Raw genomic sequence first — 27,575 nt, 5'->3', positions numbered from 1 at the left:
TTCCCATTTTGGAAATGGATTCTGGATTTAGCTTCCAATAATAGATTTAGGTATTGAGATACCTTGACTTACTGTCAGGATTGAATTTAGGTATTCATATCCCTTGACTTTCTGCTGATAAAATATTTTAATTATAGGTTCCAATAAATTTTTTTATGTTTTAATACTTTTTGGAGAAAGGTCACATTTTTACATTTCATTTCCACTACCGATCTTTCGAGACTATTGAGTGCTTCATTGATGCTGCCATGACCCGTGACCACTACCTTCCACGTGTACTTGGAGCCTGGAGGAGCCCTCACCAGAGTTGGAGCCTAGAGGAACCAACGTTGACTAGGAGGATACGAAAAATAACACTTGGGACTATTTGTGAGTTCCTCGTCTGTCATGTGTTCTAGACTATGCTCCATGAGTCACCACTGCCAGTTGGAGGAGTCGACGCCCAAGTGAGTAGTAACCTAAATCCTCACCCTTGTCCCAAGCCTTGACAAATCCATTTGATTCAACAGAGATATTAGGGAGTGGATCATATCATATTGATTACCTTCCTACTAGAGTTAAGTATTTACATCAACAATACATGGTCATTTTTATTTGGGAAAGAGTGATATCGTGAGCATGGAGGTGCCTTTTTTGTAGGAGTAGGAAATTATATCTGGTATTTTTGAAAATATATAAAATTCACCAATGATTCTTAAGATTAAAAGCTTGGATATAAATTATTATTTGTATCCAATGGCTGTCCAGTCCAAGTAGAGTGACATGTCACATTGGCAAACACATAGTTCATAAAAATTTAAAATATATGACATAGAATTGGTGTTTGTTGTTACATAATTGTAATGTAATTAAACATTAAAATATTATTATTCATTAACATTAGTGACAAGAAAATTCTTGACTAATAATAAAGAGTATTAATATTAAATAATTTAATATGTTTATTATTGTAATTTTGTGATCTTCTACATTCATCATGTGGACAACTAGGGTTAGATGTCATGGTGTTCAACATTTTCTTCCTCTGTAATGGTACCCATAGACGTAGAAGAAAATAAAAATATCGTTAAATTATCCTACATGAAAGTAGTGTTGAGCCTTGTTATAAAAAAGTTTCTGGTTTATATTTATGCTTATGAATCTACCATAGGAAAATGTCACAACTTCCATAAAAAAGGATGTTGTCAACACTAAATGATAGTATATAATCACCTCAAGGAAAAGCGTTAGCACAAATCTAGACTCTAAACAAATAGTTAATAAATTACAAACTTAATGACCTCTCCCAAACCTTTATTATTGTGAATTTACACATGAGTGCATTAAACATTTCCTATGGAATAAGACTAAACTATGAAAGGAGTACCCAGAAGTTTTTTCTCAGTTGATTGAAATTATTCATTTAAATTTTAAATTCCACACAAATTCTTCAACAATTATAAATTATTGTGTGGTAAATCCTAAATGTGAAACTTCTACATAGAATCGTAGATTGATTATCCAACTACTTTATATTATAGGTTTGCTTAATACTTTCTTTAATTTGTTTTGATAATGATTGTTCTTTAAACTTTTTCAAGGTTGGTTTTAAGATACATATTTGCCAATTTTATTTTGTAGTTTCATTTACATCCTCATCATGGAAAATTTAAGTTAATACATTCATGAGGTAGAGGAACATGAAAATTAATTAAATCTAATTGTCCCTAAAGTTAATCGAAGGTCACCACCTTAGAAATATGTAACTGTTGTTGCGAAGATCCAAGGAGGGGGATCATTGGCATGGGTTTGCAAGGAATGTCAAAAGGATTTTAAGGTATCATACACTTGGGTTAAAGTACATTTATATGGTTTAAAAGGAAATGGGGTTCAAATATTCACTCACCCACCTAAAGCTGATGGGACAGATGGAAAAGGTTTAAGAAAACAAAAACTTTCAAAATATAAAAAAGAACAATAAAAGGCATATGCTAGGGAAAATGAGACAAATCTTGCTTCTCAATTCAAACAAGTAACACCATTGGGAGCATATTCATCAAATCCTCCATGCCCATTTTATGGAATTGGTAACCCTGGTTCAAAGAGGTCTAATTGGGGACCTCTTGAGAAGATTTTGAATAATGATGCTCAAGAGAATGTAGATGCATCTATAGGTCAATGAATTTATGCAAATTGCTTCCCTTTAACCTTTTGTGATCTCCTTACTAGATAAAGATGATCAAAGAAGTGAATGAAGCCCCAAAACGGTATAGGACCCATAGATATGAGAAGGTCCTCACTACAATTCTCAGTGTTGAGATATTATATTTGAAGTCTAAATTAATCCCCATTTGTAATTTGTGGTGCATTTCATGGGTTTCCATCATTTTTTATGGATGGAAAGATCAAAGGAATAGGCCTTTGATCAATTTGTTCCTTGGAGCCAAAAGGGGGCAATATTTTTGAAGGAAGTGGATTATGAGCAGTAGTTGAAAGATTCCCAATTCATTGCTGACATATTGATTGAAGTAAATTGAATTGGTGGGACCAGTAAATGTTATCCACATAATAATTGACAATGCAATGATGTGTAGAGTAGTAGGCCTAGTTATTGAAGGCAAATATCAGCACATTTGTTAGACCCCTTGTGTTGTACATTTATTGAAACTTGTGCTAAGAAATATGGGGAGGAAGATTGAGTGGATTCAAATTATTTCTGAAGAGGAATAATAAGTTCAAGTGTTCATAAAAAATCACCACGTGTCCCAAGGCATCTACAAAGAATTTGTGAAATTGGAGATCCTTAAGGTACATAAACTTTAAAATTTATTTCATAAATTATAATTTCCATAACTCTAAATTCAAATGTGTAATTTTGTTTTTCAAATTTCATGATTCATGAATCATGATAGTTATTCAATCAAATTATGATTTTTAATTTATTGAAACATTGGCAATTTGGCACATGCAGGTTGTCGAGACTCATTTTCTTCTCAGGTCATAGTCTTAACAAGCATTTTGTAGGTTAAAGAATCATTACTATCAATGGTATGCAGTCCACTTTGGAATCAATGGAGGAAATTCTAATCTGAAAGAGAACCAGTAGTGAGAAGGTTAGTTATTGATGCTGAATGGTGGGATAGAGTGGAGTACCTCTTGGCATTCACTAAGCCAATAATTGATTTGACTTCCCTGTTTGACAAAGATATGCCTAATTTGGGGGATGTGTATGAGGGAATTGATTCCATGATAGAGAAGATAAGGGTGGTTATAAATTTTGAGGAGAAGGACTCTCATGGTTTTTTTACCGAGAAGTAAAATATATATTGATGAAAAGGTGGAACAAGATGACCACCTCATTGCACCTTTTAGTTTATGCGGTGAATCGAAAAATTTATTTTGTAGATTTTGTAAGTGATATAGAAGGAACAACACCAAACAAAGACCTAGAAGTCTCATAAGGATTTAAAAACTCTTTTAGAAATATTTTTGTCGATCTTGAAATTGGGATTCAGATTCTTTTAGAGTTTGCTCATTTTGAGGGATTAAAGGGTTGGGGTATTGACATTGATTATATACAGGACAATATAAGATTAATTCAAATTGATTGGTGGAACTACTATGGTGGGGAACTTCCACATATTAAAAAATTGGCCATTAGGATCTTCTCACAAGTTGTTATTTCCTCTTTAGCAAATATGAATTGGAGTACATATGGCTTCATCCATTCAGTGAAGTGAAATAGATTAGGCTCGAAGAACACTGAGGAACTAATGTATGATGATTTGAACATTCACCTTTTGTCACACAAGAGAAATGAATACAAATATGGGCGCACCAAATTATGAGATGTGGAACCAGAGTTCCTTGACTTAGATATGGTGTTGAATGCTAGGTCTCATATGACTTTGTTTGATGAGAAGGAACCAACAGTTGGATCTTTATGTGGTCCAGGATTGGTTCTTAGTAACATGAATGAAGACAAATTTGATGATATGTAAATTTAGTTTAGGATGGTGTTTCAAAATTTTGAACTATGAATACTGAATACCATAATATGGAATATGAATTATGAATAATTATAGTAGACTACCAATCATAGTTCATTTTGTAATTTGTACTATGTAGTGTGCATTATTGATTTTGGTGATCATGATTTAACTTATCATGTTGGTTATTGAAATTTGAAATAGAAACTTGATGATATGTTGAATCATGAATATTATAATAATCATTAATGATGATGAAAATGTTTATGCCTAACTGATGATGATGATAGGTGATAATTGATTATGTATTTTTAGATATACAATATAGATCCTAAAATATAAATGGTAACATGAAATTCTTATTTTGTGTGTGTATCTATATAAATATTAATCTTTTAGATATTTTATTTCCCCGCAAAAAATAGGTTGTGTAATGAGAACCTTATCACGCATTAATGGGAACACAAAAACAAAATCTTCTTCACTTGTTAAGAAATACATGCATTCAACCATCGGGCATTTCATGAAAATATCGAATTGGCTGAAGATACTTTTAGAATTTGATATGTCCCCCAATTGAAAATCATATCTCAAGCATGTGTGAATTCTAGAACTAGCTGCAGAAACCATTTTCTCACTATGACTTTAAGATATCCCTAGATTAATATTTGCAATTTAATGTATGAAATTGTAGAATGTAACTGGGGTGGCAGGGGGAGGGGGATAAAACGTCCCCAAAATACTAGCGACTTCATTCAAGATTCAGGGACTTGGTGGTTGTTGGTGTTCAGATATGAATTATAGAATTCACCTTTCCACACATTAATTGTCAATCCAGGGCATGCCTTGTTATTTCAATGATGTTGTGCAAAGTATATGCAGGCTACAGTTTCCCTAACCAACATTGAGCATTCAATCAACAATATAACAATGTGTAACAACAAGAAATAACAGTAACAACAATCAAAGTAACAACAAATTAGGATTCAAAACAACACAAACTTAATGAACCATTACAACGATAAGGAAATAATCACAACAGAAATAAATCTACACACACCACTAATCCAACAACACCTGATGAGGAGAGTTGTCCCAACTCTTCGATCAGGGTTGTGGCAAAAACATCGAAGGCTAGACAATTCTGAAAGGAAACCTTCAATATCTGATCTTCTCCCTATATGATTTATCTCCCTTTTATCGTAGAATTATGTCTTTTAAATATACAAACAACAAAGGGAAATTTAAAACAATCTGATTACAAAATGATATCCCATACAATTTAGGTTGATTACAAAATCTCAACAAGCAAGATGTGATCTCAGAGATCTTCCCATCACAATTCAAGCGGAACAAATCAAATTTGGTTATTGCAATTGGGCAATTTGGAAAATGGCCACAACAAAAAATCTACAAATATATCTTTCGAAGAACCTTGCTTTCCTCCCAATCTAGATTGAATTATGGAAATCTTCTCATTGGGAAACTAATTTGGTTCGTTCTTCACAAAACTCATGTCTCAGATTTTCAACATTATTCTTCGTTTTCCATAAATGTCCAATGCAAAACTATCTCTTTTTATTCCAATGAATTTTTGAGTTGGAACATTTGATTATGAACTGAAGTTCAAATTTGCAACCTGGAAGAGATCTTGGAGGCTAAAATCGTGAGCGATGTTATAACAAATTCATCAATAAACCATCATTGGCAAAATCATGCACAATAATCATCAATTTATTAAAAATAAAGGAGAACAAATATTACTTATCCACAAGAGAATAAATAATTATAAGTAGAATTATATGATAAATTATGACAAATAATGTGATAAAAGAATAATATAAATGGATGAAATGGATGTTAAGAAGTGATAATAATAATGAAAAAATAATAGCACAACAAATCCCCAAAACTGAACATGTTGCATGTCCTTATGGAACCCAATACCTTTTTATTAACCAAGTTGTAATACAATAATAAAAATGCTCACCCGAGTGCATGATATTGATGGAACAAAATATCTCTTCCCCAAATGCTTCTTTAAAGCAATAGTTGTTCAATTCTATCATTGTTGGTGAAGATGTAACAATTTTTATATTTACTATCAATCATAAGAAGTTGTAGCAATGTATGATACAAGTAAAAATAAAAACATTAACCATTTTCTCAAAAATTGCAAACCAGATTTTACTGAAATTTTGCAAGAAAAATTCTACTATGTCAATGATTCTTCAATCCAAAAATAAAATCTATCTAATGCACATATATCTAGATATAAACAAAATGTTTGTAGGTAATGGTGTTTAATTTGTCAAAAATTGTAAATCAGTTTTGCTTGAATTTTGATGAGTTTGTTCCTATTACCTTAATACTTCTCCACACCAAAAATCAAACAATCTAGTGAACGAATTTCAATATATCAACAAAATGTTTGTAGGTAATAGTGCATAATTTTTGGAATTTACCTATTGGTTTAGCTTAAAAATTTCTTGTTTAATGATTCCTCTTTATTGTCTAAAATTCACAAGAACCCAACTGATAGTTTTAAAGATATACAAAAATCAATTTATGCACTGTAAAGAAAATGAAATTGTATACCTTAAATGTAGAATAAATGAGAAAACATCCATCATGCATAGAAACTCTTCCACCAAACTGGAGAATTAGCATGCGCTCATGCTACACTCAAAAACAAATTGTGGTGGTTTCTACAATCGCTGTTTAAATCTTTACTTGGGGTATAACAACATGAAATAAGGGAGGTTTTGTGAATGGATCGAGAGATTGATGGATGATAAAGAATATTAATGGCATGGTCATAATGAATAAATTAATGAAAGTAACACTCCCGCAAACTGAAAGATTTTCTGTTTCTAAAAAATGGGAAGTGGTAAAGAAGGCGAAATCATGGTTGAAAAATATGAGTGAATAATGCTTAGTGGTTTTTCATGACATTCTCCTAAACATTTATTAAGTCAAACACTTATGTTATTTTACCTCAACTTTTACATCTGTAAAAATGTGGAATGCAATGTATGGATTGACATTTGTTGAAGCTTATGTAGGTTGAGCTGATGCTGAAAGTGATGCGAAAGGTGAAATCAATGTAAGCTGAAAGAAGGTAATCAAAAATTGTTGTAGGATTTCCTTCCCCCGAATTGATTAGTTTCCCTTTCATCAACGCATCTCATGAGTATCCTCAATCAATAATTCCAATTACCTAGGATTCAAAATCAAAATGAGGCCTCTTTATGCTACCCCAAAATAGTATTCTTGTTAAGCTATGAATAAATGACAACTGATTGGGAACAGAAACTATGTTTTCTTTAAGAAAATATACTTGTAGAACAAAGGAATGATACATTAGATGATACAAAATGACAAATATACAATATTCTAAAACTTCATCCTTGATATGTAAAGTAAATATTTATAACTCAATAATAGATATAAGCCATAACGACCATCATCTAAGAACTAGTTAAATATTACCCCATTAACCATGAGTTCTAGCAAACCTTATATATGCAACAATGGGCTTTATCGACTGTTAGTTTTGAGAAAACAAGGTAACCAAGTAGATCATAGTATTGAATTAACTTCTATACCATAAGCACGACCACTGTTGCCAGCAGGCATCCATATCCTTGACATGGATTCCATTTTAACCCAATGAGATGTTAGTTTCCCATCAATTAGAAATAAGTACATAGTTACGAAACCATTTCAATTTACTTAGATGTTTAATGAAGATCATTGTTCTATCTTGGTAACCAGTTAATAACAATGCCATTCACGAGAGCTAACAAAAGTGAACAAGTCAGATCATGATCAGACCTCTTATCCTCCAGTTGATTATTTATGTTTAAAATTCGACTATGGTTACTGTTAATCAACAAAAGGTTACTTAATAGATGGGGTGGCAATCGAGCTCCCTAAGAGCTAGTGATGGTGTAAAAAGTTTTGTAGTAACTATTTTCAACTTGGGTAGTTTTTCTTCTCAAAAACTAATAACCTTCAAATGGTTGCTGATAAATATATTTTTCTTTCCTAAGATTGAGGTTGAGGAACAACTAATTAGACAGTGATATAAAGATTTAAATACAATTTTGTGGTCATCATCATAAATTTTACAACATGAGGGACTTGACCAATTAGGAATGTTGAAAGTTTGCATGATGGAATCTTATTTGCATAATTATTCCTCAAAAATAAGAATATGTTTATAGATAAACAAAGATAAACTAACTACCCAATAATTATGTCAAAGAGGACCTAGACCATTGAAAGTATTTCCCATTCACCAAGTTAATGTTGTTGTACATGATTCAAGTTCCGTTGTGCGTGGATAAGTGTGAAAGTTATGATGATGTTAGAAGTGAAATACCAATCAAATCTAGGGAGTTGGTCAGGGACGTACCTAGTGACTTACCTAGGCGGAGTATCAACATGGGTGGAGTAAAAACATTGGTGGAGTGATAGCACCAATGGAGTAACAACATTGGTTGAGTAACAACACCAATCGAGTAACATTGGCGGAGTAATAGCATCGGTGAAGTAATAGCATGGTGAAATAACAGAAATGATGGAGTAACAACATTGGCTGAGTAAAAGCACCGATGAAGTAACAACACCGAAAGAGTAACAACACCAGCGGAGTAACATCACTGACAAAGTAACATCACCAGCGGGGAAACATCATCGGCGAAGTAACAACATTGACGCAATAACAACACCGATAGCGTAACAACACCAGTTGAGTAACAACACCATAATAGTTTTTGATATTAGATATGAGGAAACCATATGTTGATAAGACTGGGGAGCAAATGGATAGATGTGGAGCAGCTTCATGAAACTTAAGAAATTCCTTACTTTATTTTGAGAACAAAAAAAATGTGACTTTGAGATAAATGACACCTTAAACAAAAAGCATAAGAGAAATAAAAAAATAAATGATAGTTTATTGAAAATAAATAAATAAATTTAAGTTACAACGGTTGTGATTTAGCTTGCAACAATGTTTCGTTCTAAGGGAATCATCAATTTGTTTCAATCGTGAATGAAAAATGGTCTTCTGGAAAAGAAAAAGAATAAAAATGCTTTGGCATAAATGACTTGGATCTTCAAATGGAAATCAATTCCTCATTTCTCCTATTATAAATAAGTTAAGTGATGAAAAGTATTCAATTTTTTTTCTCTGTGTTGATGAACAATAGCGGGAACAATTTGCAACAAGCTCTTATGGTCTAGCTTTTTTTAGATCATCACACCTAGAAAGACACAAAATCATATGATATAAGATTTTTTAATGGATGTTTGGATCAAATCCCCTTATTTAATTAGCATTGTCTTCAAGAATCACTTTTTCATAAATAAACCTCCTTTATTCTCCTTTGATCTGCAAAAAAAAAAACATGAGCATCTACTTGCAATAGAATATAAAATCTTGGAAGGAGAGAGGTGCGCGAACTTTCTTAATCTAAGAAATATGAAAAGGATAACAAATAATTTCTTGGTAACACAAATCCATGGAAATATGAACAAAGGAAAATTTATTTGTTACCTATGGGAGTGCAGTGGTCAACCATACTAACCAATAGTGTTTTAATCATAAATCCTTTGTTTTTTATCCGATTTGAATGATACAAAGAAAAATAAAAGTTATTTCAAATACATATCACCAATAGAAACAGGTTTTAAAAATTCCATGATATGATTTGTAAAATGTACTTAGAACAACCTACTTAACAAATCCATTTTTGATTTCCCAACTTAGACCAACAATTGATATTTTGAGCATAAAATTTTCATTTGGTATCGGATTGAACAAATTAAACTTGGAGATTAAATTATATTAATGTAAATATGTAAAAAATAAATAGGTTTTGAATACATGAAAAATTGATGAGTCAAATGTGCTAAGGTATGGAAAAAAAACAAAGTTTTAAGGATGTTGATTAACGATAGATAGTCAGTATTTTGGTCATAAATTTCTCATATGATATCAAAATCGAGTGATTCAAATTGAGTTGTAAAAAAGATTAGTAGAGGAATATACCATAGAAACTAATTTCCAAAATCTAGTCATTTAGGCCTCCAAAAACACATTGTCCCAACTTTGTTCCTTAGTTGCATACTAGACATCCTCTCAATGTTTTGGTCATAAATTTTTCATTTCAAATCCAGTTGGGGTAAATCAAATTGGATTGGAAAGTATAAATAATGTGATAATTAGGATAGATATATGTTTTGAAAACATTCCCATTTGGTCCCTCAAAACAAGACTGTACCGACTTTGTTTTTAGTGATTTAATCAAGCCCTCAAGCCATAAGATATGATAAACAAGCAATTTTTTTCCAAAATCATGATGAATGTTTGTAGAAATATGATTTTCAATATAATATGTCTATATACACAAATAAATTCAAATAGATACCACCGATATTGATTTACACAACATATTGCAACAAACACAACTCTTTTAATATATAAAGAAATTTATTTATTTATGTACTTATTTGTTCTATTTTCTACACTATCCTTCCCTACCTTAAAAAATAAAATATACTTACGTATAAGAGTACTTCCAACGAAACCATTTTTGAAATAAGTCCTCAAGTGTATATATACTTGAATTTGAGAAATCCATGTCAATAAATACTAGGGTATGAGATGCCAAATTCTCAATTAAGGATGGTGTCAAGAATTGTTCAAGTAGGGAGTGATGTTGCAAGAAAATGATAGAGTGAAATCAATGTTCAATATAGTATTGATTTCCCATATTTTTTATATCATAAAGTTCTTTGACTACTTTCTAGGTTGTGTTGATTCTTTCTTCCTTGAGCTCGACCCATGAGTTTTGGGGGTCTTCCTCTGCCCCTTTTCTTTTCATACAACCCATGAAATAAAATGGATACATTCAAAGAAATTAAAATATCAAGACCTGGAAAAGAATAAGAAGTTCCTCCATAGGATGAGAGAGTGGCTCTTAAAGAAAGTGAGGGAAAGAAAATAAACAAATCACAAAAATCAAGCTCACGGCCTGAAACAAGGCAAAAAGGAAAACTTCCCTTCCCAGGACAAGATATCAATACCTACAAAAGAAAAGAAAAGAAATCTAAAGCTCTAGAGCTAGAGAAAGGTGATAAAAACTTCCTTCCCCAGGATGAGAGAGTAATCCAAAAAAACAAGAAAAACAGGAAACCAAAAAGACAAATGACTATGGAAAATTTTAGGGGCGAATGTTCACCCCGAACTTAAGGGGTTTTAAATTTTTAGTGGGCAAATATTTTGCATCATAGTACATTTTTACAAATTCCCTCAAATAGCCCACCTTATTTTAAGGGAGAGGGTAAAAAAGGTAAATTTGGCCCTTGAAATTAGGAGTTACAACCTTCCATTCACCCTATTCTTCAAGAATAGGTTTTATTTAAGCAAATCCTATGGGCCAAATACCATATTTATAAAAGTGGTATGTTAAATTAATAAAAATATAAATAAATGAGAGGTGTGGTAAATATATAAAACATTTTTTATATTTACTCGATAAGTCACCTTATATACAAATAAAAATATAAATAAAGTGGAGGTATTGTAAATAAATAAAACCTCTTTTTATATTTAGTCCATAACCCTCTTTCTATTTATGAAGGCTCAAAAAAGAGGTTTTATTTAAATGAATCCTATGGGCCAAATACCATATTTGTAAAATATGTACGGTAAATTAATAAAAATATAAATAAACTAGAGGTATTGTAAACAAATAAAACATTTTTTTATATTTACTCCATAAGTCACCTTATACTTAAGGATACTTTGTAAAAGAGGTATGGTAAATTAATAAAAATATAAATAAACGAGAGGTATTGTAAACAAATAAAACATTTTTTTATATTTACTCCATAAGTCACCTTATACTTAAGGATACTTAAAAAATGCGTTATATTTAGGTGAAACCTATGGGCAAAATACTATGGGCCAAATAACATGGGCTAGATTATTATTAATACCATGCAAAAAAACATTATTAACCCTAATATTAGTATTAATAAAAATAAAAATGGCACATGGTATTGACCCATGGTATTCACATGGAATGTAGCCTATTTAAATGGGGGAATTAAACCAACATAGATCCATCTTTACTCTGGATCTACTAAACCCCCCGAGAGGGATCAAATATCATGATATGCAAACTAGCATAAAGTGAAAAAATATTTGATCCCTCTCGGGGCTTGGTGGATCAAGAGTAGAAATGGATGATTTAATGTATGTTAAACATTTTAACTTGGCTAAAATAAAAAATAAAATAAAAATCAATTATTAATTTTATTAATTTTTATAAATTACTAATAGTAATTTTTAAACTCCAGGTTTATGATAATCCATGGTATTGACCCATGGTAATACCATGGTATTCATGTGAGAATAGACTATTTAAAGGGGAAATTCTATCATCTTAAATCCATCTTAATTCTGGGTCTACCAAGTGCTCAGAGAGATAAATAGATTTCATCACCACCCTAAGAGTGGTAGACGTGGAGTTAAGATGGATATAGGTTGGTTTTTATGATAATGAAGATATTAAATAGACTCAGGAAATTATATTGTAAAAGCATCTTATGGTGAATGGTTAAAGCTACATTTAGTCACTTCACAAAATTTAGTAAAAAATACCAATATCTCCAATAATATTGGTTTTTAACTTTTTCTGATTTAACAAAAAAAAATCAAAACAATGAAACCTTATCACTCTTTCCACTCACCCTCGCAGAATATTTCTCACCATTTTTCAAACATTCTGAATATAATATCTTCATGAAAAAGTTTAGGTACTAATGTTGGATTAGTTGTTTGAAAAATAAGTTGGTTTGTACAACCTTTCATCTTCTGTGCTATTCTTAGTTTTTCCTAATGATCTGTAGGGGTTGGAGTCACTACACCATATTTTCCTAAAAGGTGGAGATTGTTCACCAAAAAGGAAATTAATCTACATGTTACAATGTTGTTAAAAAATGTGAGACCTATGAGGGTGGTGAATTATGCTTTAATAAGAAATTTAGATTAGGAGAGATGTAGTTAAATTTTATTATTTAATTGAAGATTTCCAATTAAAATAATAATAAATATACATTTATATATTCATATATTGATTGGAAGGATTCTCACAATGGTCACTTCTTTCAATTGGATCCCCTTCAAGCCTTTGGGATACCTAATACTTTCTTATATAATATAGTTGGGGCTTACTACTTTTTGGTGTGCTAGGGTAAAAAAACTTGATGTGTTTTTTTTATCTCGCAGTTGGAGTTTATGGAATAAGAAAGAAATTTGATAACTTGAAAAAAGTGGTAGCTTGACAAAAGTTGTAGAGAAAAGATTAATCTCTTCTAACTTGACAAAACTTGTTATCAATATCAACACCTACAAGAACTTTGTTGTGGAATATTATCCAATCTAACATAAGGATATGAAAGATTGTATTGTAAGAACCTTGACAAATACAACCACTAAAACTTGGAACATTGTTTGTAGGAAGAGAAAATTATGTTTCTTTTTTCCAAACATGTATGTTAGTATATTACATAACGAATATGTTTTCTTATTATCATATATGGTTTCATACTTCAACAAAACATTCGCCAAGACTTCAAAATGTTTTATTATTCAGTAAAAGATTTTTCAAGATCTTACAATATTTTATAATTCAGTGAAAGATTCTCCATCACTGTACAGGATAATATAATCTAGTGAGAGATTCACAAAAAAAATTATATATACACATTATATTACTAATAAAATTTCCTACCATTTTTCCTATGTATCATGTGGATTAGCCCATTTATTATACATATAAATTTAGGGTGGTTCTTAAAATTTTCCCTGCAAATGACGTAATACTTAGGACCTGGAGCAAGTTGTAAGCTTCCTTCTTGAGGACAAGAGATCAGTTCTATGGTCAATACTAGTCATACTTTCACGTGTTTGATAGCATCCCTGAAAACGACACCAAAATGTTGGTGTTTAGATATGAATTATCGAATTCACCCTTCCCCACATTAATTATCAATCCAAGTCTCGTCTTGTTATTTCAAGGCTACCATGCAAAGTCTATGTAGGCCACAGTTTCCCTACCTGACATTGAGCATTCAATCAACAATATAACAATGTGTAACAAAAATCAATAATGGTAACAACAATCAGAGTAACAACAAATTAGGATTCACAACAACACAAACTTAATGATCAATTAAAGCGATAAAGAAATAATCACAACATAAAAAAATCTACACACACCACTAATCCAACAACCCCTGATTACGATAGTGGGCCCAACTCTTCGATCAAGGCTATGGAAGAAATATCGAAGGCTAGATAATACTCAGAAGACCAATATTTAATTAATCAAAAGGAAAATACTAAAGTTTTCTATTACATTCTCAAAGGAAACCTTCAATATATGATCTACTCCCTATATGTGTTATCTCTCTTTTCTCTCTTATTTATCTATTTTAAATATATAAACAACAAAGGAAAATTTAGAACAAATTGATTACAAAATGATTTCCCATACAATTTATATTGATTACAAAATATTAACAAGAAATATGAGATCTAAGATATCTTCTCATCATGATTCAACTAGAACAAGTTGAATCTGGTTATTACAATTGGGCAATTTGGAAATGGCCATAGCATAAAATCTACAAATATGTCTTTCAAAGAACCTTGCTTTTCTCCCAATCTAGACCAAATTGTGGAAAGATGCCCAATGGGAAACTAACTTGGTTCGTTCTGCATAAAATATGTGTCTTGGATTTTCAATATTCTTCTTCATTTCCGAGAAATGTCAAATGCAAAATTGTTTTTTTTTTATTCCAGTGAATTTCTGAGTTGGAATATTTGATTATGAGCTGAAGGTCAAATTTGCAATGTAGAAGAGATATCGGAGGCTAAAATCATGAGTGATTTTATAACAAATTCATCAGTAAACCATCATTGGCAAAATCATGCATATTTATCATAAATTTATTAAAAAAAAAGGATAAAAACTATTACTTATCCACAAGAGCATAAATAATTATAAATGGAATTATATAATAAATTATGGTAATAATGTGATAAAAGCATAGAATAAATGGATGAAATGGATGTTGAAATTTGATAATAATAATAAGAAATTGGTAGCCCAATAGTGGTCATCCCCAAGATGTTGCAAGAAAGTTTTACAAACATTTTGAACACATTTCATAGATATTTGTGGCAGATTTCAAGGAATTTTTGCGAAGATATTGGGGATTCTCTTGGAAGCTCTTAGTAATCATCCAGGTATATATCTTATGTTTTCACAATCATGGACATGATGAACAAATATTATTATCATTTTTCTCATCCGTTATTTTTACATTGCTTTGAATCTAAATATGTTGTAGAAATTGCAACTCCAAACATAGGTGTTATATGATGGGTTTCAATTTGGGTTTGTGTTGGTCCAGATATTGTATATTCAATGGAAAAATAACAAGAAGGAAAGCCTCCATGCAAAGAAAACAAAAAATGTAGTGTTTAAAAAGTCTAACTCTTGTGGTTATTGCTCTGCTTCTTTCTCATTTTCCTTATCATATCAACTTTTAGCTATTGTACATGGGTTTCCAAGAGTCATTCAATTTCAATGCTTCCACCACCCCAACCTCAAGCATTATGAAAGAAATAAAATAGTAGTGACTTGGATTGGGTAGTAAATGTTTGAATAAGTTCCTATTCAATCCCATACTTTATCTTAAATATAAATTTACTAATTTAATCTCTTTACAAAACCAAAGTATTTTATAGAGGTTTTCAACATAAAAATGGAAATTTGTAAAACTGATTTAGAAGGAAATATCTTTTAAGAAGTTCACTTAATCATCATTAACAAGAAACAAGAGGAAGAAAATTGTTATAAATACATTTCTTTCTCTAATATATCCTTGATCAACCTTATTGAAAATAGAAAATAGATACACTTAAGTTTCCTAAAGCTAAAGTGCATGTCTAGTAGGCAATAATTGAAAATAGTCACACTAAAGTTTCTTAAATTTAAATATTGTTTCGCATGGCCAATAATAGAATATCATTCAACCCTTTTACAATTTCTTGAGATATTTCATAATTATAAAGTGAAAGGTTATGCATAATCCTAATGGTATAGCTTGTTTTTCTTACAAATTGAAACAACTACCAATGTTATATATATAATAGACCCCAACTTGTCATACCCCGAAAAATTTGGGGTTGTGCTCTCACCATCGCAGGATGCATCCCCCTATCCCCACCAATCCCTCATCCCAATGACCAGCGAAACATAGGTTATATGTGATTTTAATACTTGATGTCCCTGCAAGGTCAAGCATACTAGATTATACACTAATAGTTTATCCTATTTACACTTGTTGACAACGGTGAAGTCTCAGAGTATTTTCTATGCATGGTTGCAACAGATAAATAATACACACACATGTTAGCATTGATGATGTAATTTTTGGATTGTTGGTTGGCATTTATTTCAAGCTCATTGAAGGATGATGGCATGAGATGAAATTGATTGTATATGAATATGTTCCATTGGTTGCAGATGTTTTTTGTTGTATGTGGTTTGGTTTGGTTTTCGTCAAATATTATGATAGATGTTATGTTATGGAGTTTGTTGTTTGGTTGCTAGTAGATTATTACCATGGTATAGGTGTCCTTGGTATTCCCATTACCTTGGTATTGGTACATGTGTGGAGAAGGTTGGAACATGACATTGGTATTACCATTGTATAGGTGTTCTTGGTATCGACATAACCATTGTATTTTCCTTTGGTATTGGTTTGGATATTATTGAGGATATTCTGGCATATACTTCTGTAATTATTGTGTTTTTGATTATTTGTGTGAGAGTTAGAGTGTTATAGTGTTTTGTCAAGCATATTGCATATATGTAGTTATGTTGAGTAGAGTCGGTATATCAGCCTATCATTTTCAGATTCAGGTTGATGAGGCTGTTGGGTTTCTCATGTTCAGCAGGTTTGGATCCCAATTTGAAAATGCATGAAACATGCTTCGCATTGAGGAGTTGGAGGCATAGAGACTTTTTTCTTGTGGATACTAGCATACAATGATTAGAGGAGGAGAATATCATTGAAATGGTAGTTGGATATTCCAATGAATGTTGGACAAGGCTCATTGGTTGTGGAGGATTCCAGTAGATTTTTATCTACAAAGTCTTCTGAGTAGGTACTTCTTAACTTATGGATGTCAACACATTGTTATAGGAGTCAAGTCTTCTAGCTAGTGGGTGTTAGCTAGTCAATGTACAAATTTGGCTAGCTATTAGTAAACAATTTGTGCAGTAACAACAATAGTTTATGGTTTTTATCCCTCGAGAGGGTTTCCCACCAAAACACCTATGTCATCTTATGTGCAATTTTTTTATACTATTCATGGTGTTTCTTACATATTGATTTTAAGTTTGGTTTATATGTTTAAATGATGGGCTAATGTTTATTGGTTGTTTTTGTAAAAATATTTAAAAATTTAATAAACCCTATCACGACTAATTCACCCCTCCCTCTCTCCATAGTGGGCATATTTCCAACAATTGGTATCAAATCCAAGTTCTCTCAGTAAATCTTGATCACTTGAGAGTGGATAGTGGGCCATGGTGGAAAATAAGAGGAAGTAGTCTCAAAAAATAAAGAATGACAAGAAAGTGAAGAAGAATGTTCAAAAATCCAAAGAACTACTCCTACTATTAAAATGTATGGTAGGAAATATTTTCAATCATGGACATTTTATTTCATGTTGCTAGTCTAATGATAATGATCTTGGAGTCATTAAAAAAAATAATAATTAGATTTTTTAAGTTTATTCCTCAAGAAGTTAGGAAGGTGTCTTTCTAGTGCAGGAACCTAACGATGAAGATATTAAGAGATAGGAACCCTTGAAGTGGAAAATAAAGATCATGAAAGGTTGATATAGAAGTTACATTAGATAATAGACATCTAAAGGAATTCTTCCACATTATTGAGAAGAGGGAACATATTTTGAAGGAAGAAAACTCTGATCTGAAAAGTCAATTAGAAAAGGAAAGGAAGATAGAATGAGTGATTGGTGTCCAACTCAAAGATCATATCAACAATTGTGAGAATAAAAAGGAAGATTTATAAGAACGCAGATAGAGCCTGTGGTGAAGTAAATTCTAAGTGTAGACACAAACAATTCCTCTATGCCAATAGCGGGTCTAGCCACTAACAAGACATTCTATGGAAGATTTCCTTAGGTTATAACCAATTAAGAGGGCCTACCTCTTAGTACGCTTCTCCCATTTGGTGATGACCTTGCTTGCTTTCCCCAGCTATCTCCCATTTCCTTCTTCGAACACCTGAAACAAGTAAACAACATCAAACAACAACCGTGATAATAGACAAATTGTAACTCAACCTACTTAACAAGTAAAGAAGAACTAAGTCATAAACATGTGAGATGAAACATTATATAGGAAATCAATTGATAGTTACATATATATTAAATCAAGAAGAGATTTCAACCATTGTCTTTATGTTGTTGTTCTCCTTTGAAAAATCAGGTGCCCACACACTTCCGTTAGCATTCCGTGATGGCCTCAACAATTATAGTTTTAAGGCTCTTTGATTTAGTCTTTGCACTAAACAAAATTCACACTTCTCCCTCACACAGAACTACAGAGCTACAACTATGAATAATTTTTTGATTACTCCAAACTTAATTAGCACTAGCACACCAACATTAATAGTAGCTTATGCTTGGGAAAAAGGGAGGTTTGTATAGCATGAATGGATGGGAGATGGTTCCTCTTCTAATGGGAGAAGGTCTTATCTCTTGAGGTAGTCCCATTGTAATAGGGGAAAAGAGCCCAAAATGACATCGTCAACTCCATTTGGCCCAACCATTTAACAAACTTTCATTACGAAGCTTCTAGAGCTGGAAGCTTTGACTCCTTATTTAAAAAATTTCCAAAAGAGGATTGACACGATTGGAACAAGGCTCAATCACTCTGGTTGGCACTAGGGATAGTTATAATACCTCCATATCAGCGCGAGGATAACAAGGGTCATTTCTATCGATCTTGTAAACTGGGAAAAATAGAAGATTTGTGGGAAACGATGCAAAAGGGAATTGTTCTACTCATGAAGAGGGACACAATGGGAGTTTCTTGATGAAGGGGAAGCATGTAGGGTTCATTGTAGAGGTCGTCCAGGACCATGGAATGGGGAGTACAGGGACAGTGACAAAATGTTCTATAACAAATGACCCCTGAAGCATGAAGGCTGAACTAGAGTGAGGATGAAATGCTTCATGAATTAGTGTGGGGAACTGGAGTCCGCCATTGAACAACCTACAAGCAAGTATAAATACATATACATAACTAAAAACTTTGTCAAAGGACACATGAATCATGGTATGGATGCAGCCATCCAGAGAAAGATCATGCAAATGGATCTAGGTATGGGAGCAGCCATCTGATAAAGAGGATCATATCGAAACCAAGGTATGGTCGCAGCCATCCAATAATGAGAAGGATCACATATGACAACTCATGGTATGGTCGCACCCACCCATTAGAAAGAGACATGTATATCAACATGATCATGTCACATTGCCTTGCAACCTGGACTTTTGTAATCTAAGCCCAAGGTCTTGGGCTTCAACATGACCCGATCAAAGTACACATTCTAACATGTGAATAGATGTGTTGACATTGAACATGCTAGAAAATCGCTTGATTACTAGCCGATGATGTAAATTGTTAACAATCGCGAGAGAAACCACAAATAATGACAATGGTCCTCAAGGTACTGCTATCAAAATTCATGAAATGTGGATAAAGGAAATGTAGTTGAACACCCATGAATTCACCCGATCGAAAGCCAATGATGTGAACTTGTTGTCGAGTGCAAAGAAATTGCCATTAGGGCATGCAAGCTCTAAGGTACTAGAAAGGAGTCTCTCGGACAACTTCCTGGATAATGTGCTAAAGTAGACAGGAAGCAACCATGTTTAAGGAGGTCCATAATGTATCCTAGATCATCGACACGAGACAAAGGGATGCAAAATGATTTTGGATGATATAGAGAGTCAGGGGCAAGTGTAACTGTAGAAGGACAAGTCTTGAACATCTTGGTGACACGTCTAGAAGTTTGGCAGCTTTTAGATCCATAGGATCGGTGGTCATGATGCTGTGGCAAAGATAAAATGGAAAGCAAAAATAAATGGCCCAACTCAGGAAGGTCAATGATAAAAATGAGGATATCCCAACCTGACACGAAGCAGAAAGTGTGATGGTCAAGAGTGAGATGCCGACACAACTGATTGGATTTCTAAATTTTCGCCCACCATTTCTAGCAGGTACCCCAATTATTTTTAAATCACAAGCTTGAAGGGGATACCATATGCTTGCACTGTAAGTTCATCCTTGGGACGAATCTGACCTGGTAAGTTTAACGAGCCCTCGGAAAGAGAAGCTCATGTTCATCATGGTGACGAATCCGATGTTGTTTAATATTTTAATGAGTCCGACAAAGGTGCAACTCAGTATCCTTTTCATGTTTAGAGAGTTTGAAAAAGACATGGAAAATAAAACTCCACATGGTCCCTTTTCATACATTTGTGTCTCTTGAGCCTGAAAAGGTAGAAAATGATACTTGAGAGAATCGATTGACCATTTTAGTCAAGGAGTAATTTTTTTGTAAATAGTGCATCCCAGCCTGGAAAAGGGGTAAATGTATAATGGGTGGATGATGTTTTGCATCTGTTAATGAGTTTGAAATGACAAGGGCTTAGCTATCTCTTCATGTTTAAAGGGTCGAAAAAGAGCTTGAAAGCAGACCCCCATTTTATTCTCTTTTACGAGTCAAAAGGGAAAAAAAACTTGACAATCTTTTCTTTTGAGTTTTATGAGTCGAGAAAAGAGCTGAAATGTGTCCCGACACCATCGTCTAACATCCGTCACCTACTGTTGCGCAAAAAGGTAAAGCGCATTATCCAATTCTCGAGGCAAAATAGGTCAAAAATACTCAAAACCCTAACATTTTATGAAAACCTGAATAAAAGGAGTGAAAAGTAAATATTTTTTACCATTTACCATTTTACCTTGCTGTGAAAAAAAATTTACCCACTTTTGTGCTAATTTTTTTGGAGCAGATTGCGAGAGATCTAGGAGGTCATTCACCGAGTCTTTAGTTGTAGGTAAGAGCTAAGTCCCTAAGCTCCATTTCCATACTATTTATTCTTGTTTTTATCCATTTTTGGGATTTCTAAGGTAGGTTTTGGCAAAAAAAAATCCACCCTCAGTCAATGTGATTTCTGGGAACGGAATCACATTGGTCGAGGGTTATTAAAATGCCCAACCACGCTGTTAGCACAACTATTTTTAAAACATGCGTGCCGACGACGTGAATAAAGAAAAACCCATTTTCTCTCAAATCCACCATTTGAATTCAATTTTACTTGCCAAAAATGATTATTAACTTGAATACATGGCTTTTGTAGGAAAGAATCATTGAAAATGGTAGACTGGAAAGAACAAGAGCATGAAGATGTGGACACTCAAGCTATGAATGATCCAAATTGCTTAGACACCTTGAGGAACTGTGGGCTCCTCACGTTCTTTCTCACACAAGGGATGAGGGCTCAACCTGAGCTGCTTCGATACCTGATTTGTCTCTAGGACATAAATTGGAAAATATTTATCAGTGGTGACTAAGAGTTGGAATTAGAAACTTCAGACATCTATTTCATCAAACGATTGTCCTAGAGAGGGGAACCAATCAACCTATATGGGTCACAACAGATTAGGGCAAGCATATCCATGCTACTTGTCGAAAATTACCCAGAACCCTCAAATCTAAGAGCAACAAGATTCAGATTTCCACTATGAGAGATCTGACACTGAGAGTGCTATTGTTGACTATCAATAGAGTGGCTCGGTCCCAAGTGGAGCACGATACTAACAAGTCAAAATTTCTATATGCTATCGACTATACAACACCAATGATCTTCAATTGGGTGGAAGCCATAAATATCAACATGAAATTCTAGTTGTCAAAAGCTAAGGCGGGGAATCTAAAGCAATTTTGCTTCGGATATGTATCGATGACCTTCTTCTTGGAACAGGTTCCGCTATTCTAGTACCGGCTGACTAAGGTAGATCCATCAATGCCACGAGACCCACAAATGTTCCCTTGTAGTCATTTGATGCCTAGGATCACTAGGGGCTAGCATATGTCCTACACGACTGCCTTATTTTGATGGCTAAGATGACAAATGATCATAGTGGAGGATTGGACATATAGTGGTAGTGACTTCCGTGTAGATCTGGACATGCCGCTGCCAGATGGGGAGGATTTTGACGATGGAGGTAAAAAAGCAATTTTTAATTTTCTTTTTTATAGATACGTGTTTATAACATTTTGTTTTATCAATGGAGATGTTGGACCAGAGCGTGCTGTCGGGATGTCCCCGATAGCCAGGCATTTCACTCACCAGTTTGATGTCGCTCCTTATTAGGAGGGGAGTGACAACAACGAGGAGATCGCGAGAAACCTTGAGGGGTTGACTCGCGGTATCCTAGAGTATGCCCAGGTGGGAGACATCGCATGCCAATACTAGATGCATACAATGGGGGTATTGGATCGAATCGACCAATTGCTGACTCCTGTGGCACGAGTAGTTTCATGTTACCATGATCACCATGTTGATTAGCTCCTATGTCCAACATTTACATTTTTGAGGCTTGTGCACCATGGATATATGAGGTTTACGAGTCCCGAATGTTGTTTGAACACATATATTATTTTTTGGGGTTTTGATGTATCAAACATTATCACCATATATATATATATATATATGTGTGTGTGTGTGTGTGTGTGTGTGTGTTGTATATTCTTCCTTACTATCATACAAATGATTTGTTTTGGCTTTTCACATGTTTCGTAAATGTCTATCCAACACATAATTAGATAATCAAAATGTCTTTCCAATAGACAAATACGTAGATACATTCTTAATATCTTAGGGTTTCTGACGGAATATTGCCCAGTGAGTTGAATGACAACAAGCTGCGAATCCAGGTTGACAACCAATTTTTGAATCTCAAGAGTGATAGCTTTAGAAAATAATTCATCGACTACACTGTATTCAGTAATGTTATTAGTTGTGCAACCTAAAAAAATTTCCCTAAAGATCAATCAACTCACCAGGAAGGTCATAAATGGCCCATGTCACGGAGGATAGATTTTAGGTACTACAGCAAGCCCCATCAACGAAACTGATGTGATGAGTCAAACACATACTAAACAAGAAAGTTGTTTGAAAACTAACACAGCAAACCACACTGTACAAAAGTGAATTACACACTAATGTACTCAGGTAACCATGAAAGATGACCTAAGAATAACACTTTTTGAGGGATTCCATGCTTGGAATTAGGTAATCAATCAACACGGATGAACATCAGAGTTTTAATGTTGTCAGATGAGTAAGCATCGACTCGGCAAAATAATAGAGTAGAACTCATATAAGGCATTGACCCCATGCCCCATGGGTGAGAGAGGTTTACAAGTCAAATTACAACCCCATCGACATAATGGGTAATCGGTAAAAACTCGAGGAGGGAGAAAAAACCTAAGTCCATGAGGGGATAAAGGTGCCCTTAGCTGAAAGATCTTGACAATGGCAAGTGAAACTGACATGTCAATAGGCAGTGGAGAACAGAAATCTTCGAGACAAGTAGACATGACCACCAGGCTAGGCAAGAATGAGGAATGATGATGAGTATCATTCAAAGGTTGTTCATCCAGAGACATTACTTCCATGATACTCTTGTTAGCAAGAAAAGTCTCTGCTAAGGGTCAAGGGATTCCAAAGCATCAAGCCATGGGGATGGAGAATATGTATCAAGAGAAGTCCTCGAAACAGGAAAATCAGACAATACATAACTTCAGGCTAAAACAATTTCTAGATAATCGATTTCGGTAGGACTAAGTGGCATAACCTTGCCCCAGTAATCAACAAGATATGGTGAAGGTAGGACCCAAGGATCAGATTTGACTGAGATCATGTTGACAAAGGCAAGATGATGAGGTGGGAGCGAAAAATTCCCATCAAGGAAGAATCTTTAAAAAGACCTGCCCCCACATTCTCATAAGGAGCACCAGTGTGCTTGACATATGGAACATTTCCATCTGAGGAGGAATTGGAAAAAAGGGATAGTTGGTCAATTGTGACTATCTTCCCTTGATGGGGAAAAATAATCACATGGAACAGGGAAGAGGCTACAGCATGCATGGAATGGGTCTAGCTTCGTCTGAGTAGAAGATTATAATTGAGATTAACGTCAACAATTTCCACCTCGACATGTACTGTTTGCCCTCCAAAGTAATGGCTAGGTTGGGTAAGACACCGAAGGGTCATGAATCACACCCATCAAAAGCTTCCAAAGTGTTAGGGGATTGCGTTCAAAGGAGGAGAACCAAATTCCTTCTAGCAAGTGACTGACATGATGTAGGTAGAAGCACCTTCATCGATGATGGTCCTATGAATGGTTTTCTCATTGATGATCACTTGAATGAGAAAGGAAATCTAATGAGGTAGGAACAGAACATGGTTTTCTAGATCAAAACATATCAAGTTGAAATCGGTAGGATCAATGCCCCTAATAGTTGACAACAATGATTTCCGTTGAGACGAGTAGCTTTGGTCTACCTCAATAGCAGACATGGCTGATGGTGCCTGAGCCAAAACCTCAAAAATATTACAGTGTTGAGTAGCTCGAGCATTTGGATTGTACAAGGACTTCCTTAGCACACCTTGAGAAGGTGCCTGAATGGAGGAATCAAGGTTAGGGCACTCGATATGAAGAGGGCTAGAACTTGGGGCTGAAGAAGAAGGGGTGGCCTATTTCTCTTTCACGGCTGTCGGAGCAGGGGTTTGGTAATATTTTGATATAGTAGCCACATTAATAGGCATACTCATCATGAAAACTTGAGATCCTCAGGAAGCAGATGATTATGGTTGGACTACCATTTGACTCTACTACGATGGAAATGACTTTTTTAGGACAACTGGGGTCCCTTTCAGCAAACGACTAACTTTGGATCGTCGGGGACAATACTTAGTATAGTGATTCTCCTCACAATTAAGGCATGGATACTTAGGCTTCTATTGGGAATAATCACCAATAGATCACTTAGGAGGACCCTGTTTTGGGGCTTCAACTTTACTCATGCATTTTCCTTTCTTCTTACCTTTCGAGGATTTATCCACTATGGTAGACTGGACATCATGGACCTCTGAGGTTTTACTAGGGCCAGGTGGATTCTGGGAGGAACTATTGGAAGCAGTGTTTGAAACTTACTTCTATTTGGATGAATACTTAGCAAGGGTCTGGGACACTGAAGCAATTACTCGATCAACAAGAGGTGTATCCTATGAGTTTGATGCCGTGGGATCAAATGATGGTCACAGAGCATTGGATAATAACTCATACAAAGTGTCAGACTGAGAATAAATGAGATATAAGTACTAGGCACGAGCAATGTATTCTTATTCGGTAACACATCCACCCATAGCTATATTGTGAGCGATTGGAGTGATGAATGACTTGGTAAACCATTCAGTGAGCAACTGATTATCAATCTCAAATTTGATCAGATGAAGTCTACATCTCCATTCATGGATGTGATCAAAGATGTGTGTCGTAGTATCTTGCTTAAGCGATGTCAGAAAATAGGTGCTCGTTTCACAACGAACCGGCAACTGGAAATACGTGAGGAAAGCCATGGCTAAGGAGTTGAAGTCATGGTAAGTATTTCAAGGGAGCTTGATGTACCACTTGGTTGTAGCACATGTGAGGGTTCATTGGAAAAGATAGACACGAATATAATCATCAATTTAGGAATTTGAAGAGCACCAAAGGTGATATGTCATCACAGGGGCTTGAGAATCTTCATTTGCTTTCCCATTGAACTTGGGACAATTGCTCAGGATCTTTGATGGAACCAGAGGCTAGTACGACGAATGAAGAATTGGATCATTCATGAGTTGAGACACATCAGGAAACTCTAGTGTAACCCAGAATGACAATTGACTATTCAAAGGCATTAGAGGTCGATAAGGAGGTCCAACCGAAGGAGCCCATCCCTACTGGTAAGGATTTTTCCCCCATAATGGAGGGTTTTGGCCATATGACATTTGGTTTTGCCCCAATTGTAGGGTACCTTGGCCATAGGGATGATTTTTACCTTGAACACCTTGGAACTATCCAACCATAGGTTGTTGATAAGCAACATACAGGTTAAGAGATTGTTGAGCCTGTTGAACTTGGACATACAAATATTGCACCTATTGTCCCTAAACATACGGGTTTTGAACTTGCTGACCTTGAGCAAGAGGATTTGGGACCTTCTATCCTTGGACATAAGGATTATGCACTTGCTATCCTTAGACATAGGGATTTTGTACCTACTACTACAGGACTTGACTCTGACCTTATCCCTGCAAGGGTTGACCATGTTAACATGTATATAAGGGTTGTTGTTTCCTGGGTTGTCTTTGCTACTGCAAGGATTGACCTTGCAGCTGCGAAGGCTATCCCTGTAGCTTCAAGGGTTGGACTTGCAAAGACATAGGATGGGAGGTTTGGAGAGCATACTGCATTTGTTGTTGCATGGTTTGCTGCAACTGTTGCGAGGCTTGGCATTGTAATTCTTGTAGTTGTTCTTGCTGTAGTATCATCTGCCCCTGGTATTGCGCAAACTACCATTGCTGCAAAAAAGGTTTTCATTGTTGCTCCAAAGGCTTTCCTTGTTGCTACATGGGAACTTGAACAGTTCTCTAAAAGTTTCCAAACTAAATCTAGCCATAGCCACCCAGAAAAGTGGATGGACCTGGCTGAACACACTATCTAGACTAAAGGATGTAAGCCGTATTGACCATTATTTGAGAACCATTTGGAACATAAGGAGCTCGTTACTAAACTTGAGCATCATATGGCTGTTGATACTGGAAATTGGTTGACCGAGATGGACCAACGAGATTTTGGACTTGTTGGTATTGGACATTGCTTGATCCAGCAGGATGAGTACAGATTTGGATAACATCAGAAGAAGGTTGGCTCATGCCAACCATGTGAGCTTGTGATCTACTCACATTGATGGTGCCTAACATCATAGAAACACTCAGATTCTTCCCCGTAGGCATTGGCACAGCTTGTCCACTTACTAGAGGGATTGAAGAACTAACAATAACATGCCTTGAGACTGTCGGTTGAACCAGACGGTTGACTAGGACAGAAGAGAAAAGAGGGTTCGGAATGGTGGGTTGCACTGGGCCTGAGGTAACAACCTGTTGGGAGGTTGTTTTTGCAATGAACGGACCCACAGTAGGCATGCGCCAGACGCCCAGATAAGGTTGTGATAAAGTGACCCAACACTAGGTGTACCTAAGACCAACTGTGTTATAGTTACATAATTAGGTGGTAAATCCCGATATACACTGACGGGAATGCTCCCCATGAAGGGGAAACCTTCAAGAGGAAATTGGTG

General features: G+C 34.6%; 1 pseudogene; it reads left to right on the top strand.

Moving 5' to 3' along the window:
• Positions 1 to 22,296: 22,296 nt before the first annotated feature.
• The window catches only part of LOC149208789 (bifunctional nitrilase/nitrile hydratase NIT4A pseudogene), a 150,743-nt pseudogene continuing 145,464 nt past the window's right edge, over positions 22,297 to 27,575 (top strand).

The sequence above is a fragment of the Pinus tabuliformis genome, chromosome 1_2 (genome assembly GCF_031772625.1).
Source record: "Pinus tabuliformis cultivar Carrire ecotype Pingquan chromosome 1_2, CPIR1, whole genome shotgun sequence".
Taxonomy (NCBI): Eukaryota; Viridiplantae; Streptophyta; class Pinopsida; order Pinales; family Pinaceae; genus Pinus; species Pinus tabuliformis.
This window is presented reverse-complemented; position numbering and strand designations above follow the sequence as displayed.